This window comes from Bemisia tabaci, chromosome 9 (genome assembly GCF_918797505.1).
Source record: "Bemisia tabaci chromosome 9, PGI_BMITA_v3".
Taxonomy (NCBI): Eukaryota; Metazoa; Arthropoda; class Insecta; order Hemiptera; family Aleyrodidae; genus Bemisia; species Bemisia tabaci.
The window spans coordinates 28918769-28937032 of NC_092801.1; the positions used below are offsets into that span (position 1 = coordinate 28918769).

At 38.8% G+C, this 18264-nt stretch overlaps 1 protein-coding gene across 2 annotated transcripts in view; it reads left to right on the forward strand.

The window, feature by feature from the left end:
- nAChRalpha4 (nicotinic acetylcholine receptor alpha4) overlaps positions 1-18264 on the forward strand; it is a 389540-nt gene that overhangs the window by 225924 nt on the left and 145352 nt on the right. The gene's annotated exons all lie outside the window — the stretch shown is intronic.

Here is an 18264-nt window from a genome sequence, read left to right on the forward strand (position 1 = left end):
TAGAGATACGCCCTTACGTCAGAAAAGCGAGGAATTATTCTCGCTATCTGGTCGCACTCGTTATAGAGACGTGCGTGCCTCCCCCCGGAGGGCGATTTATTGAATCATATCGATGATGAAATGCCGGTTTCACTCCCGGGGACTATTCTGCCGTGCTAAGGAAAAACGCCGTATGAGCCTTTAGGCGTTGCCAAATTTCCTCTGATAAAATACGAATTTATTAGGGAAATTGTAAATATTTTTCTTCCAATCTTTCAGACAATTTTGTACGCAATTTAATCTAAAATATCTGAAAATTTCAAGGAAAAATACGCATAAATTTCGTCAAAAATACATGTTTTATCCGGGGAAATTTGGCGACTCTCGAATGTTCATACGGCGTTCTTCCTTAGCACGGCAGTATTCTGCCGTGCTGAGAAAGAATGTATTTACCCGTATTTACCCTCAAACGTTGCCAAATCTCCTTTCATTAAAAATAAATTTTCTCGAGTATTTTTAAGCTAATTTTTCGAAAAATTTTATTCGAAATGTAATCTAAAATCATTGAAAATCCCAAGGAAAAATACTTGTAACTGAAAACATGAATTTTTAACTGATCGAAACAACCTTTAAATGCTGTTACGACGTTCTTCCTTAGCATCACACTAATCATGTCTCTCCGTGCGGCCACATTCCCGGTCATTTTCCTCCCTTAGTCTATAACAACCTCCCGTTTCAACCAATCGGATAGCTCCATACTCCCCACGTCTTCTTTTTCTATAGCTTTGTCTATCAATTTCAATAATCAGCCCTCTAAGTGAGAATTGGACAGGCGATGTCGCAGAACATTTCGCTCCATTTTAAAGTGAGCAATTCTTGACGACTTTGCCCAATGCTGCCACGCTAGGGAAGAACGTCGTATGAACCTTCAGACGTTGCCAAATTTCCTTTGATAAAACACGAATTTCCTGGTAAACTCATGAATATTTTCTTTCCAATTTTTCAGATAATTTTGTTCGCAATTTTACCTGAAGTTCTTGAAAATTTCAGGGAAAAATATTCATAACCTACCGCAAAAATAAACATTTTATCGAAGGAAATCAGCGGCGTGGCGTGTTTTGCGATCTATTGATTATTCCCCATTTGAAGCTGTGGTAAATAATCGATTATTAAGGCGTTCGCTGCGAACACCCTGTTTATCGATACTTTTCTATAGGTTTAAATGGCATAACAATCGATATATCGCAAAGCACGCCACGCCACTGAAGGAAATTTGGCAACTCTCGAATGTCCATACGGCGTTTTTCCTTAGCACGGCAGAATGAGCTGGTCATCGTTCCTTGGCGTCCTTTAATCTCTTCGAAAATGCCTATAAGCTCATCAGAAAAGAATCTCAATCAAGACGAAGCAAATGAAAATATTGAAAACCACGGTTTGTCGTCGGCAAAGAGCCCAACGAAGATAGACTTCGTCTCGATTGAGTGCGATGAGGAAATCTGGGCGTTTTGAAGCCGCCCTAAAATCAACAGCTAAAGTCGCCCTGCTGAGTTGATTAAGAGCGATAAATACACGACGACAGCCAAGCCATTCCTTTCTCCGAGTTGTTGACTCAATTCTGGATTAGATGGGAGGCAAGAAAACAGAGGGGAAAGAATAAAGCGCTCAATTCCGTAATTTTATGACTTATTCGACGTTCGGAATCCCAACCCCCCCCCCCCCCCCCCCACTCCCCCACCCCCCACCCCCACCTCCGCGCCATCCCTCTCATCGCTAGCTTTCCTTACGAGAAAAAAGGAAAGAAATCCACATGTAAATCAGGTCAGAAAGGAACGCCGACTTACTATCTATTCGGTGCTAAGGAAGAAAGTCGTATAAACGCTCGGGGGTTGCCAAATTTTATTTGATAAAAATATATTTTGGAGATAACTCTCGCTTTTTCGCTCGTTTTTGGTTTTTCAGGCAATTTTTATCATTTTTTAATTGATTGAAATCACTGAAAAAAAGGGTGCTTGGCTCAAGCATGATGATTCTTGAATGTGCCGCCAAGAATTTGTTTTTTTTTTATTTAAGCTACATTCTTCTGGATACGAGAAAAATAATGCTTGGGCTAAGCAAAAAAGTAGTTTATATTAACCAGAAAAATTCTTGATTTAAGAAAAAATACTTCTTGGCGGCGAATTTTAGATTTTTTTTTTTTTCAGTGACGAGTAAGAGTAAAGGCAATGCGACTCCATCTCTGATTGGTTCTCGTATTTTAGGCATTTACAGTGTTGCAAACGGGAATAAAGATCACAGTTTCACCAATTGCAAAGTTTATAAACTAGAATGAACCGGAGGAATAGAAGGCACGGGAATGAACATATGAAATGACACTGGGAACGGAGACAGAAATTCGGGAATAGGTTGATCAAAGATTACAAAAATCGTCCGATTTGCGTAATCTTTATTTCCGTTTGTGACGTCCATAGGTTGCGTTGTCTCAACTCTTTCTATCAAGGAACTCTAGAAAAACTTGGGGTCCTATAATATTGAGAGTCAAGACAACCCCCCTCATGGAGTCATAAACAGGAATAAAGATTACACAAAATTACAGTTTTTTATAATCTTTGATCGGCTCATTCTCACGTTCCTTTCTCCTTTCCTTCTCTCATTCCGTTTGTTCCTTGTCGAGCCCGCTATTCCCCGGTCCAGTCTAGATTATAATCTTTGCAGTCGGTTAAAATGTAATCTGTGTTCCCGCTCGTGACACTGTGGAGGCCTAATACGGGAACCAATCAGAAATGGTTTCACATTGTCTTGACTCTCAGTATAAAGGGACTCTAGAAAAACTCGAAGCTGGAAAACTTGACATAAGCGGTTTTCACACGACGTTAGAGGGGGGGTTTGGCAACACTCTGAGGCCCTTACGTTCTTTTTCCTCAGCACGGCTGACGTGTCCTCGGTTTAAAGGGACGACGGAAGAGAGAATCTCCAGGCTATTCCCACGGAACAGAATGATAAATTTACGACTTTCGCTCCCCCTTTTCACTTTAATTTGGCGGTGTTCCAGCTCTCAAATTCCAATTTTCCCGCAGGCGAAATCTCCCGGCACGAGTTAACATGCGTTCGCTCCTCATCAATTTTTTCGCTTCTTTTTTTCTCATTTTTATTTTTTATTTTTTATTTTTGCTCGCGACTTTCTCCCGTCGCTGGGAATGTTTAAAACGAAAGTGGTGTTTTATCCGGGGGTGAGTGCCGCGTTTCCGCGTGCGACTTAAAAAGGTGGCGCCGCGGTGCAGTTGCCAGATTTCGCAGAAAATCAAGCATAATTGGACCGCGTTATTAACTTGTTAAAAAAAAAAAAAAAAAAAAAAAAAAAAAAAAAAAAAAAAAAAAAAAAAAAATTGGACCGCATTTAGCAGAAAGGAACCAAGCCACATCAGCTACTGCCAAACGGGCAATTCAACTTTTTTTTATAGAGTTGCTGTAAAACCAAAAAAATTAACTTTTTACAAGACAGCGTTTGTGCAAATTCTTTTGAAAATTTTAAGGAAGTAACTTGGTACTACGCAGAAAATTCACTGAAATGCGTACAAAAATCCGCACAGCCGTTTCCATATTTAAAGTTAAATTGCCCGATTAAATTTGGCAATAGGTAATGTGGCTTGGTTCCTTTCCGCGTAACGTGGTCCATTTTTCATGCGACATTTTTTTTTTTCAAGAAATTTCATTTAAGTAAAACTTAACTACTACAAGAATATGTCTCATATCTATCTACATGATTTAAACAGACCAAATTAATTTCATTAGATACACAAAGAAACGTTCGAGGATAAGATCAAGCGAAATTTTTATACGACTCAAAGTGAAAAATGCATATTTTCCAGAGGTATATGGCAACAATGGTCGTTGCGGAGAAGCCTTTTCGCCCCTCGGTATTATAAATGTTTATTTCCTGTTTTTCTGCTCCGTGAATCGGCCCTTTCGGGGAGCCGGAAGTATTTACCGAGGACCTCATTGAAGAGCGAGGTTTGAAAGGTTTGCACCGGAAGGACAGGAGAGTAATGTGAGCGTTACTCACGGAAGAGTGACATTTTTCAAAAACACCCCCTACACGGAGGGAATATTTTGCTCCCGAGTGTCAAAATCGGCATCGGGAGGATTTTTGTGCCCCACGGGTGACTCCTGTTTAAAATCACTCGACTAGATTTAAATCGATAGGAATTTTTGGAATGTGCCTCTACACTGAAAAAAAATCTCGGTGTATTTATTAAGAAAAGGGTAAAATTACTGAGAATTCAGGGTTCTATTTGATCCCAGTTTTTTCTTGGTAAAATTACCATTTATGGAATTGGTAATTTTACCGAGAAATCTCGGTAAAATTATTGAACTTTCTTGGTAATTTTACTGGACCTTGGTGAAAACGCCAATATTTTTTATCGACTATGGTAGAATTACCGAGATAAAATGGCAAAGTTACCGAGAATCGATTACCAATAAAAGTGGTATTCTTACCTGAAAAAACAGTAAAAATACCGGTTTTTAGGTAAGCTTGCCAGTCTGTCTTGGTAAAATTACCAATCATTGGTAAAAAAGTGAGATGGTAAAGGTACCAACGGTCCTTGGTCAAAACGCTGAGATTTTTTTTTAGTGTAGTGGCACCTCCCATTTAGCAGAATTTCAAGATTGATAGTGATGAAATAACTTAGGTATTAATTGTCGTGTTATTGCTATGAAACGTCTATGAAATAACAATTCTAATCTACATGTGAAAAACAAACTTACCGTAAATAGTCATATTCAATTTTTGAATAGGAAATAGTTCTCGCTATTAGATCGCTATTGTTGACGACTATTCTTGACTATTTTTGACTATTTTCATCATCCAGTTTTTGAATTTTCAATTGCCATGCATCACTATCGCATTTCTACTTTTGAAAACTCTACTTCGTGAGAGAGTTTCTTTTCAATTTTTTTAGAAAATGATAAGAGGAGATAATGGTTATTCATAGAAAATGTAGTATAACCGGATACATTCCGAATTTTTAATACAATAATTATACAATTTTACTGTTATTTACTGTCAAGCCACATTGAGAATTGTTTTCGTGAAACAAAAAAAAAAAAACCTTCAGTTAGCTTAGAGTGCCGCTCAGTTGGTTCTCCTGATTGATAATTTGAAATTGAATTATTCTAAAATTTTTGGTTTTTATCCTGATCTCAAATTTAAAATGTTTTTTTTCTGAAATATCTATATTGTATGTAAAATTGTTTTATTGTAAAATAATTGCAAAACTGTCCAAATGCTGTGAGGTTTTTGGCTCTTTATACCAGAGGTTTTCCAATCTCCGGTTTTTTTTTTCATCTCAAACTCTCTGTCCACAATCTGACTGAAAGGGCCAATCACGGAGCATCAGGTTCTACATCCTACTCTTGTCTGATTTAATCATTGTAAGTTGTACTATTTTAGTTCATTTAAAGTGAGTATGAACTTTCCAACGTTTTAGAATAACCATAAAAAATTTCATGCAAGAAAACCATTGTTTACATTTCTGAAGAATATCGTTCTGATCAATCTCTAGTATGCAAGTATTCACAAATGCCTTACATTGTATCACTTAATAGCTCTTCTGCAAAAATACGTTTTAGGTGGAAATTTTACAACGATGGAATGAATCAACTCTACTTTTGTTTTTGAAAGCTCATTATTTTTATTTTCATTTTTTTTCTTGAATTTTTCTTATCATTTGATTTTATTCACCTTTACATAACTGATTAACTGATTAAAAACCTCTACAATTATAATTCACTCATTTCAAGCATTTACATTATGGTACGTTTACTTAGCAAATCATTAGTAACATTCGTCATCATAATTTTACATTCTTAAATTACCGTCATCGTTTCTATAAGTGAAATATCGGTATGAACAATATCATGCTGCGACAATGTCCGCTGAAATACGACTGTTTTGTAACTTAGTGAATTTTTGCTGATTTTTAGGAAAAATATGCGCGAATTACTAAAAGATTGAATTCGAGTAGTAATTTGTCAACGGTTTCAAAGGTCTGCGCTTTATCATGAAAACTCGATGTGCAAAATCTCCACATTGAAAAAATCGGGTCAATTTTAATGTAGAACTCTAAAACATGCTCCTTAGTGCGGGAGACGACGAAAATACTGTCGTACTGAGTAAAAACGCCGTATGAACATTTGTCAGTTGCCAAATTTCCTTTGAATACAAATTTTCAGGAACACTCGTGAATATTTTCCGTTCAATTTTTCAGAGAAATTTCTACGTAATTAGATGTAAACTATTTGAAAATATCAAGGAAAAATATTCATAGCTCTCCTCAAAAATAAACGTTCCATTGGAGGAAATTTGGCTACTCTCGTATGTCCGTACAGTGTTCTTCCTTGAGACGAAATATTAGTGCTTTTGATTGGACACTTTGTGTAAAAGAAATGCGAAAAACGAAGTTACGACGTTTCTACCACCAAACAACACCAAATTTTTCACAACAAAGTAATAGAGCAACATAAAATCAAAAGAAAACAACGCAGTGTCTAATTCCGAGTGTTGCGGGGTACCGAGCCTCTAAAGTCGCGAACACCGCCATTGACAGGAGCAAAAGTGTGCCAGACTGGGGCGGAGCACAGAGGATCGAGTCAACGGGAGAGGTCGGACAAAATTTGGAAACTTTAAAAGCTCATAACTCCGTCTTTACACAATGGAGATGTTGCATGTGTGAGAAATTTGCGATTTGACGGTTGATTCTAATGTAAAAGTTTGCGAGAAACACGATGGTGCCACTGGTTTTCTCTAAAATCAACTCCCAAGCTCAAAAAAAACTCTCAAGTTGAGGCCAAAATGGAGGGGATATCCCACGCTATCCTGAGAGTCCACCTCTACATCAAGACAAACTCTCCATGCAAAGATAGGGAGCAAATTAGCAGGGTTGCCGTGTTTTCAGTTTTAGAGTCCCCAAATAAGTGGCAGCCCTGTCAATGTATTTGCTCCCTATCTTTGCATGGAGAGTTTGTTTTGATGTAGAGGAGGACTCTGAGGGTAGCGTGGGATATCCCCTCCATTTTGGCCTCAACTTGAGACCTTTTTTGAGCTTGGGAGATGATTTCAGAGAAAACCAGTGGCACCATCTTGTTTCTCGCGAACTTTTACATAAGAATCAACAGTCAAATCGCAAATTCCTCACATATGCAACATCTCCATTTTGAGGTCTTAAAAATAGTCCCATTGATTTTCTCCTAAATATTCATTCCAACATCACCCCTAAAAATGTAAAATTTGACGAAATAAACGTCTAAATTTGCAGTTTTATTCAAAAAGCTCGTGTCCAACCTCTCAGATTGATTCGGTCCATTGTGCGGAGGGGAAGGACGGGGAGGGGGGGGGCACTATTAAGGGTTGGGCAGAACGCTGAGGCTGAGACTTGGTGTCAAGTAATTAATAGCGGTGTCAGTGAGCCCGACGCGATCGCACGCCCGATCAATTCTTATTTTCCGAAGCATCCATCTTCCAGGCCTCTCGAACCCCGCTTCACTGCTTCACTTGAGTTGCCGAATCGAATCAGGTGAGGTCTCTCCCGAATCGGGAGGATCGGTTTGGACGAGTGTGAAATCTGTGAAGATCCGTGAAAATGACGTTTGAGTTTTAAGATGCTGCCTAATTTGGTCCGATAAAATAATTATTCATGAGAAAAGCTATAAAGTTTTTCCCTTTAAAGTTTAAGGTGATTCGTCAAGCTCAAGTGACTAGGTCGAACTGGCATGCGATATATCGCATCGATTAGGTCAAAAATTTCGGCAGATTTCGAATTTGAATTTTGATTTAAAGGAAAAAAGGACAATAGCCTAAAGAATCATTCTAAACCCAAAAATCGGCAAAATTCAGAGTAATGAAAGCAGTGTAGTGTTTGAAAAAAAGCCTCGCATTCGATACAGAAATCGATAGCTGGATTGAATGCGAGGTTTTTTTTCCAAACACTATTCCTGGGAAAAAACCACTGGGGAAAAAACCTCGGGAAACCTCGGGGTACCACACTGGGAAAAAAACTCGCATTCGATACAGAAATCGATAGCTGAATTGAATGCGAGGTTTTTTTCCAAACACTACCTATTCTGTTTTCATTTTTCTGAATTTTGCCGATTTTTGGGTTTAAAATGTTTCTTTAGGCTCATGCGCAGGAGCTATCGTCCTTTTTTTGCTAAAAATTCATAATCTGCCGAGATTTTGGACCTAATCAATGCAATATATCGCATGCCAGTTCGACTGCGTTACTTGAGCTTGACGCATCACCTTAAGACACCCTGAAGTAGATTGTGAGAAAAATTTCCTAAAAAATTCAAAAAAAGCTCTCTATGACATGGTGTAACGATTTTGTTACCACGCATTTTTTTGGTTTTTTAAATTTAGAATCAAAGGTTCTTTGGTTTTTTCCGGTTTTGGTTATTGGTTCACCCATTTTTTTGGTTTTGGTTCACTCGAAAACTTTGGTACATATGGAGCATTTTCCATGTCCACTGAAGTTCTGTTGTTCGGAAAACCTAGACTTCGGTTTGTTGCACTAATTTTTCGGTTGCCTAACCGAATGCCGGTTCTGTCAAGTAGAGAGTTCTATTTGCACGACCTACGACTCAGTCCGATCCCTTCCATTGAATCGCTATACCTTGCTAGCCAGGCCAAGCGCCTTGATTCTTGCCTGGATACAACTATTCGTACTCTTGGGATGCCTGTTGCATAGGTTTAAAATTGAAGGGGCGCTCGATTTCCAAGACCAAAGACGATGCTCATCGCAAAGCGTGCCTCCTCTCATATTCGCATCACAATAGACTGATTTCGTGAAAAGGTCATTCGATATGTTATCGGTGCGTCGTATCAGACGAAACAATAATCCTACACTGAAAAAAAAATGTGCTTGGCTTTAACATGACGATTCTTCAATTTGCCGCCAAGAATCTCGATTTAAGCTGAATGTTTCTTGATACAAGAAAAATATGCTCTGGTTAAGCAAAACAGGAGTTTATATTCAGCAGCAAAATACTTTTTTCAAGAAAAAACACTTCTTGGCGGTAAATTTAAGATTCCTTATTTTTCATTGATAGCACGTCGTTTTCACATCAAGATGGTCGGATGTAATTCAAACTGAAAAGCGTCTATTGGATTCATTCACCAGGGCTTTATTTGCCTATGTCCGTTTGCGCGAAAAAGATTTCGAACAAATCAACCAATACTAGCCTGGTTACAATGATTGTATATTATGTATCGGTCTTAACATTCAAAAATCAGCGAGTAAAGATGAAGAAATTCATAAAAATCGAAATCTTGACGACAGGGGCGCATGAAAATTCCCGCAAACTCAGTGCAACTCGGCAGCGTTGAATTGCGTGTGGCAAACTCTTAAAAACCAATTCCACGAGTGAATCGAGAAGACATAAATTATTGTATTCGTTTTTCACTCTCTTGATTGGCGCACTCATCCCAAATCAATTTTGATTGCTGGGTAAAGAAGAGGCTAATCGCACCAAACTGAGCAACAAAGTAACGTCTTTTAGATACGTCTTTCAGGTACGTCCCAAAGATATTTTTGGGGTACCGTCTTGCAACAAAGTTAATTAAATGGGCCGCAAGGCATTGTACGATTATAAGCATCACGATTCCTGTTTTCTAATATAAATTTTAGTAAAATACAATAGGCGGATTAATACTTTCTACGTTTAATACATATATGAGATTAAAATATTCCTGTCTAATGAAATATAATTTAATATGATTGATTTTCCGCTCACAATTTATTTATTTTTTTTTTTTTTGAAAAAAAAACAGTCTATTCAGATCGGATCGAGCACATAACTAATTATGGTATATTTTACGATGGAAGAATTTTCCGCAGAACCAACTTTTTTCCCCGAAATTTCAAAAATCTCGGATCAAAAGAAAAGGGAATAGTGTGTGGGACGAAGCTCTCGTTATTTACCTATCGTATAAGTTGCTTTCAGTGCCTTGTTAGACCTTTGCCGTATGAGCAATGCAGAGAAAACATTTTTAGGGTATGGTATGCATATTTTTTTTTTGAAATTTTCAGATACGTTTGGTTAAATTTCAATCAAAACTGTGTGAGAATTTTGAAGAAAATACTCACAATTCTCTTAAAAAATTAGTTTTCAATTGAGAGATCAATGTCAACGTCTAAAAGCTCATACGGCGTTCTTCCTTAGGACGGCAATGTATTGCATAATTTCTTACCCAGTGGCGAGGCGTGAATGATCGATCATCGATATTTCTCCATTTGAAGCTATGGTAAAGAATCGATTATTAAGGTGTTCGCCGCGAAACCCTGTCTATCGATCCTTTTCCATATGTTTAAATGGCAAATCAATCGATATATCGCAAAGCACGCCACGTCACTGTTCTTACCCTACCTGGTGATCCGTTTAATAAACCTGCAGTCAACTTTAACAGACTGCATTTTGACACTTGATACAATCGGCTTTTGGCATTCGCAATACCTCCATTGAACGGAATAAAACTAAACCGAATCTCGAATACACGGGATGTGCATTTCTCAACGGTCTATTGTAACGGCGCACAGCGGATCGAGTCAATAGAAGAGGTCGGACAAAATTTGGAAACTTTAAACCCTTATAACTCCGTTTATACAAAACTTTGAGGTCCTGAAAGTGGTTCCATTGGTTTCCTGGTGAGATTTTCTTCTGAACCCACCCCTTGAAATTGTAATTGTGATGGAATATACATATACAGTTTTAGTCAAAAATTTCATGTTCGACCTCTCTGATTGACTCGATCCATTGTACGGCGTATCGCCGTGATCGAGACTCAATGAGCCCTAATTTCTGCACAAGAGACCATTATAAGTATCGATCGGTCCTCGAAAGCGCGATTGCCTCCCCTGTGAGCACGTTGGAAAGAATGGGGACGGGCATGCTGACACTAATGCCGACTTAATTACCTTTTTAAGTCCATAATCTGCAGTGACTCAGTTACTGATTCTTTTTTCCGGGTTTGCTACGCTCGCCGTTCGCGGCACTGCCGTGCTAAGGAAAAACGCCGTATGAACCTTCAGACCTTGCCAAATTTCCTTCGCTTAAGTACGAATGGAGATGTTGCATGTGTGAGGAATTTGCGATTTGAATATTGATTCTTACGTAAAAGTTTGCTTGAAACACGATGGTGCCACTGGTTTTTTCTGAAATCAACTCCCAAGCTAAAAAGAAGGTCTCAAGTTGAAGCCAAAATGGAGGGTATATCCCACGCTATCCTGAGAGTCCACCTCTACATCAAGACAAACTCTCCATGCAAAAATACGGAGCAAATACATTAGCAGGGTTGTCATGTTATCAGTTTTAGAGTCTCCAAATAAAGTGCCAGCCCTGTCAATGTATTTGCTCCCCATCTTTGCATGGAGAGTTTGTTTTGATGTAGAGGTGGACTGTCAGGGTAGGGTGGGATATCCCCTCCATTTTGGCCTCACTTTGAGAGCTTTTTTTGAGCTTAGGAGATGATATCAGAGAAAACCAGTGGCACCATCGTGTTTCTCACGAACTTTGACATAGGAATCAATGTTCAAATCGTAAATCCCTCACACATGCAACATCTCCATTTCGAAGACAAATGTTCATAACTTGCCTCAAAAATAAACATTTCATAGGAGGAAATTGGCAACTCTCGAATGTTCATACGACGTTCTTCCTTAGCACGGCTGAGCAGTCGTAATGAAGGGACGCACTCAGCCTGAAGAGAGCTGTCTGAGTGTCTGCTCCGATCTCGCTATTGAAATATGCACAAATACTCTGGCGTTTCAGGTTCGAGGATTAAGTGTTCGGATTTTTAAGGTTCATCGGTGAGTTCGATAGTTGACAGGTTTTGTAAATAAAATAGCTGCGTAAAATACCTAGAAAAAACAGTCATTCCATTGGAAAAATTCAACCAGAATCAGCCCTACTGCATCTCGTGTTCCTTAATTTTCTTTAATGTTTCATTTTTTGACATTCAATTAAACAACAATAAGTCCTAAAAGTTAAATTTTATCTACATTTTAAAGTATATACATAAAAAATTAAACTCGGGCCACCGCTTCGTTTCTCGTGTAAAAAAATAAATTTAAGAAACACCAACAACAACAGGAAGCAACAATTAATGGAGTTAGGCTCGTTCTAATTAAAACCAGCCGCTGGATACAGAGTGATTCAAAGTTGCGAAGTCAAGTCAAGAATGTTGCTCCACAGTTCGATGCATTCTTTCTCAAAGTTTTCTTTAATTTGTTTTAAGCAGAGGGAAAATTAAAAAGCAAGTTAATACGTTGCATTACTTTAAAATGGGCCATGGGAAAAGATTCTAAGATCATGTAATAACATCTCAGAGTTTCATCCCTCGGGCCTCGTCCGCCGTTACTTAAGCTGCGCAAAAGTTCTGAAAATATTTTTGCCGGGAGCTTTACGATAACTTTCGATTTAAAGACGAAGGAACTAAAGCACTGCAACTCCATACTCTCGTGCTCACAACCTATGAGTATTCCAGCGTTGCCAAATCTCCCCTGATAAAACGTCAATTTTTGAGAAAAGTTATAAATATATCTCCACTCGAAATTTTCAGATATTTTAAATCAACCCGCCAATAAAGAGCGACGCCAAAAACGACCGTTTTTTGGCACAATTTGGGCCAGAAGGGATTTTTCTGAAACCGGGCCCAAACGATACCTTATGATACCCTAAAACTCTGGTAAAAATTTTAGCTTGAGTATACGCTCCGTTTTTGAGAAATGGGGGGGCAAAGTTGCCAAATCACCATCATTCTGGACAGCATTTTTACAGCAAAAAGACGGGAAAAATGGACGAAAAAGTTACACTATTGATGGATTTGGGCTGTAAATGTTCTTATTGAGCCCCCGTGCATGTAGCTGTGTTCAGTTTCAAAAATTTTGGACGTACAGTGGTCCAAAATGGGGAGAAATCGTGGATAGATAAGGATTCTTTGTCAAACTTTTTAAAAATGGAAGTAAAATTGCTGGTCTCCTGCAGAGATCATGTGAAACAATGTTCTTATTGGTCTTCAATGCATTCAATTGAGTTCAGTTTATGAAATTTTCATCGCACAATGGTCCAAAATGGGAAATCAGTGGACAAATTAAGATCTTCTGCCTAACTTTTTAAAAATGATGTACGACTATTGGTCCCCTGCAGAGATCATGGGGAACAATGTTCTTATCAATGCATTCAATTGGGTTCAGTTTATCAAATTTTCATCGCACAATGGTCCAAAATGGGAAATCAGTGGACAAATTAAGATCTTCTGTTGAAATCTAACCTAACCTAACCTTTCCTAAATCCTTAGAAAGGATTTATTGTAAAGTATTATTCTAACTACAATATTATTCTCTGACAACTAACTAGGACAAAAACCACCCAGTTAGCCGGATTTTAAGGATCCAAAAGCTAAGTTCCTCCTGAATTACCGTTTCCAGACCTCATTTGTTCAGTTCAAAACAGTGAAAATGGATAGCTTTTATTGGCTACTAACTTATTTTGAATTTACACCTTTCAAATCTAGTGAAAAACCTCATAGTTTCATGTTATTTTTCAAAAATTTCAACAGAAGATCTTAATTTGTCCACTAATTTTCCATTTTGGACCATTGTGCGATGAAAATTTGATAAACTGAACCCAATTGAATGCATTGATAAGAACATTGTTCCCCATGATCTCTGCAGGGGACCAATAGTCGTACATCATTTTTAAAAAGTTAGGCAGAAGATCTTAATTTGTCCACTGATTTCCCATTTTGGACCATTGTGCGATGAAAATTTCATAAACTGAACTCAATTGAATGCATTGAAGACCAATAAGAACATTGTTTCACATGATCTCTGCAGGAGACCAACAATTTTACTTCCATTTTTAAAAAGTTTGACAAAGAATCCTTATCTATCCACGATTTCTCCCCATTTTGGACCACTGTACGTCCAAAATTTTTGAAACTGAACACAGCTACATGCACGGGGGCTCAATAAGAACATTTACAGCCCAAATCCATCAATAGTGTAACTTTTTCGTCCATTTTTCCCGTCTTTTTGCTGTAAAAATGCTGTCCAGAATGATGGTGATTTGGCAACTTTGCCCCCCCATTTCTCAAAAACGGAGCGTATACTCAAGCTAAAATTTTTACCAGAGTTTTAGGGTATCATAAGGTATCGTTTGGGCCCGGTTTCAGAAAAATCCCTTCTGGCCCAAATTGTGCCATTCTTGGCGTCGCTCTTTCTCTAAGAAATGGAGATGTTGGATGTGTGAGAAATTTGCGATTTGACTGTTGATTCTTATGTAAAAGTTCGCGAGAAACACGATGGTGCCACTGGTTTTCTCTGAAATCAACTGCCAAGCTCAAAAAAAGCTCTCAAATTCAGGCCAAAATGGAGGGGATATCCCACGCTATCCTGAGAGTCCGCACGTCTACATCAAGACAAACTCTCCATGCAAAGATAGGGAGCAAATACATTGACAGGGATGCCACTTTATTTGGGAACTCTAAGACTGAAAACACGGCATCACTGCTAATTTATTCGCTCCCTATCTTTGGCATGGAGAGTTCGTCTTGATATAAAGGTGAACTCTTAGGATAGCGTGGGATATCCCCTCCATTTCGGCCTCAACTTGAGAGCTTTTATTGAGCTTGGGAGTTGATTTCAGAGAAAACCAGTGGCACCATCGTGTTTCTTTTACATGAGAATCAAAGGTCAAATCGCAAATTTCTTACGCATGCAACATCTCCATTGAACGATAAAATTGAAAAATTCCTCCAGAGAATTCGTCTTTTATTAGAGGAAATTAGGCAACACCCAAAGATTCTTACGGCGTTTTTTCTCAGCGAGCAGCGTACGCGTGAAGGAGGCGCGCTCCCGCTTCTGGCGAGTTTTAAAGTTGAACTTTAAAATAAAGTATTAACGCTGATACGGGAAGTCGCCGCGCTGCTCTCGCAAAACCCCGGCGCTGCGGGCGTGCTGGAAGTTCACAGCACGACTTCAGCACGGCTGAGAGTGTTATTATACGAGGATTATTCTGGTTTCAGCGTCTTCGCATGTAAATTTTTTCGGCGCCGCCGCACCCGCGCCGCACAGTGCTTTTGCGATCCCAGCAAGTTGGGAACACTTTCAAGTGTCAATATCGCTGGAAAAAAAACACATTAGATCTAGAGTCCCGACTTTTGAAAACATTGACAAAAAATACTCATGATTCAATCGGATTTTTGCTTGAATCAAAACGAAAACCGCTTAAATTAAGAGGCTTGGCTCTTGATTTAAGCCAAATTCTGATTGAATCAAGAGTACTTTTTCTTGTCGATGCTTTTAAGAGTCTGGACTCTTGATCCAATGTGTTTTTTTTCCAGTAGTTGCGTTTAAACCCATTCAATATATCGATTTTAGGTGAGGCAGGCAGCCTCACGAAAGATCGAGTGTTTAAAATACATTCAAAGGGAGAAATACAGTGTTGCCACCTTGTAAAAATTGCCACTCGCTTAGTTAAGATTGGACACGATGTGGAAACTTTAAACACCAGTGGCGTGGCGTGTTATGCGATATATCGATTGATCTGCCTTTAAACCTATGCAAAAAAATCGCTGGACAGAATGTTCGCAACAAACTTTTTAATATTTGATTCTTTACCACAGCTTCAAATGGGGAAAATATTGATAATATAATCGATCATGCACGACTCGCCACTGTTAGACACTTATGAGTCATACACATATTCGTTCCTAAAACAACTCTTTTCATTGTGGAGGCCATTTATGGATTGAATTAGAATTAAGTGATGTTAAGTGATGCTATTATATTTAACAAAACCTGTCAAGTATCGAACTCACCGATAAACCTTAAAAATCCGAATATTTAAACCTCAAACCTGAAATTCCAGATTGTGTATGCCTATTTCAAGTGAGACCTAAGCAGACAGCTTTGCCCAAGGTCCGGACCTATTTTAAAGTTTATAAATGTCGTGCGCTTCTTTCCTTCATATCTTTTATTTTTTCAGTGACAAAGCATTTTCATCGCTTGCAAGGATGCATTTCCAGAGTTGAGCTGTTATTTACTCGTGGTCCTTGAGAATGATTGTTTAAATGATGCTATGTTCAAAATTTTCAAGAAATTATCTTAGTACAAGGAGAAAAAAACCTCGTGCGTGGGATCCGAAGTTTAGGTCGTATGGATCTCTGAAGTTTTCGGATTGAGCATCTGAACACTTTAGGTCTAGCTGCGTCGAGGTTCGGATCACACATCTGAAACTTCAGTTATTGAAGTACTTTAGATGTGTGATACGAACCTCAACAGCTAGACCTAAAGTGTTCAGATGCTCAATCCGAAAACTTCAGAGATCCATATGACCTAAACTTCAGGTCCCACGCACGAATTTTATTTCTCTGTGTACAATTTAAATAGGGTCTTCCAAAGGAAAGGAGTTGCTCAAGGAGCAACCAAAAACAAAGCCATAGAGATCTTCGTTAAATCGAAATATAGAACTTTATAGGTGGTTTCATCGGTTTTCTCGTAAATCTTCTTAAGAGAAACACCCCTCAAAATTTTTAATGTGACAACATGAACAACCAAATGTTCAACTTCATTCTAAAATAGCGTGTCCAGCCTTTCCCTAAAGCTTGTTCCACTGTATGTCGCAGCACACGGAACGCTTTAAGTAGACATTGTAAGACGGTAATTTATAACGATTCCTCACCACCCGAGCAAACATTAATTTCTTTTCTCTAATTAAGCGAGTTGAAATTAAAAACGAGTACTTCCAGTTGACTGCCCCTGTGACACGGAGCCTTGAGATATATAACAAGCAAAATACATGTTGGCAAAATCACTCGGCGAGTGGTTCGTAGGATTTTCATACGCCGATTTAAATCATAACACTATGCTGCCATGCTAAGGGAAAACGCCGTATGAGCCATCGGACGTTGCCAAATTCCTTTGACGAATAATGGATTTTTGGGAAATTCTTGAGTATTTTTCCTCCAAATTTCCAGGGTGTTTTGTTCGTAATTTTATCTGAAGTGTATTTCAATTTCGATGAAAAAAGTCATAACTTTCCTAAAAAATTGGTCTTTTTGAAAGAAAATGTGGCAATATTCGAATATCCATACGGCGTTCTTATTTCATGCGGCAGTATAAGAGCAATGCATTGACAATGACAATGTATTGACAATGACAATGTATTGAGCAATGTAATATGTGTATGACCAGCAGTAGAATTCTAAACATACTACCATAAATTTCTCACACGGTTAGCGCACATCGTAACCGTAGAACCGCATCTTGGTTAGTACAACCGTCTGAGCTTCGGTACAACACCTATCATGCAATTTGAGTCAATTTTGTCATGAAAAATTACCAAATACAATCAGCCTTTCCTTCTTCTTCCTTCTTCCTTCTTTTTTCTTCTTCTTCCTTTCTTCTTCCTTCTTCTTCCTTTTTTCTTCTTCTTCTTTTCTTCTTCCTTCTTCTTCCTTCTTCTTTCTTCTTCTTCTTCCTTCTTTTTTCTTCTTCTTCCTTCTTCTTCCTTCCTTCTACCTTCTTCTTCCTTGTTCTTCCTTGTTCTTCCTTTCTTATTCCCTCCTTCTTCCTTCATCTTCCTTCCCTCTTCCTTCTTCTTTCTTTCCTTTAGTCCTTTCTCCTCTCTTCTTCTCCTTTTTTCCTTTTTTTTCCTTCATTTTTTTGGGCAAATGCCCACCTCCCCCTCCCCCTGGTTCCGCCTATGTTCTGTACAAAAGGAATAAGACGGCAATATTCTCTGTAAATATGTACGCTCCCAGTGATTAGACTTCCGATTTGGCAACAACGGCATCGGATTGGCTGGCAAATCAAGCGCGGTCCGTGAAAATGAACCGGCGACGAAATTGGTACCCCCCACTCTCCCCCTTCACCCACAATCCCCGCGCACGGCCAGGTCGAGGGATATAAATGAGCCGTATCAAAGCGCACCGCGGATTCCCGGCAGGGACCCATGATTATTTATCCCACTCGCGCATTCTGTTGCATGTCAGCCGAACTTTTACAAGCTCCAATTCGTGAAACCATTGACACCTGTTCGAAGCCCCGTCCAAACACTAATGGCGCACTTAGAGCGGCTCTTGAATTCGGCGGACCGCAAGATTGGAGTTTTAAAATTTAAAGCACCCGGCAAGTGCATCTTCGTTCCTTATTCCGACGTTGCGAACGAAGGATGCAACCATATCGACGTGAGGGATATGCGTGAAGTATTCTGAAAAATTAAGGCGTTCCG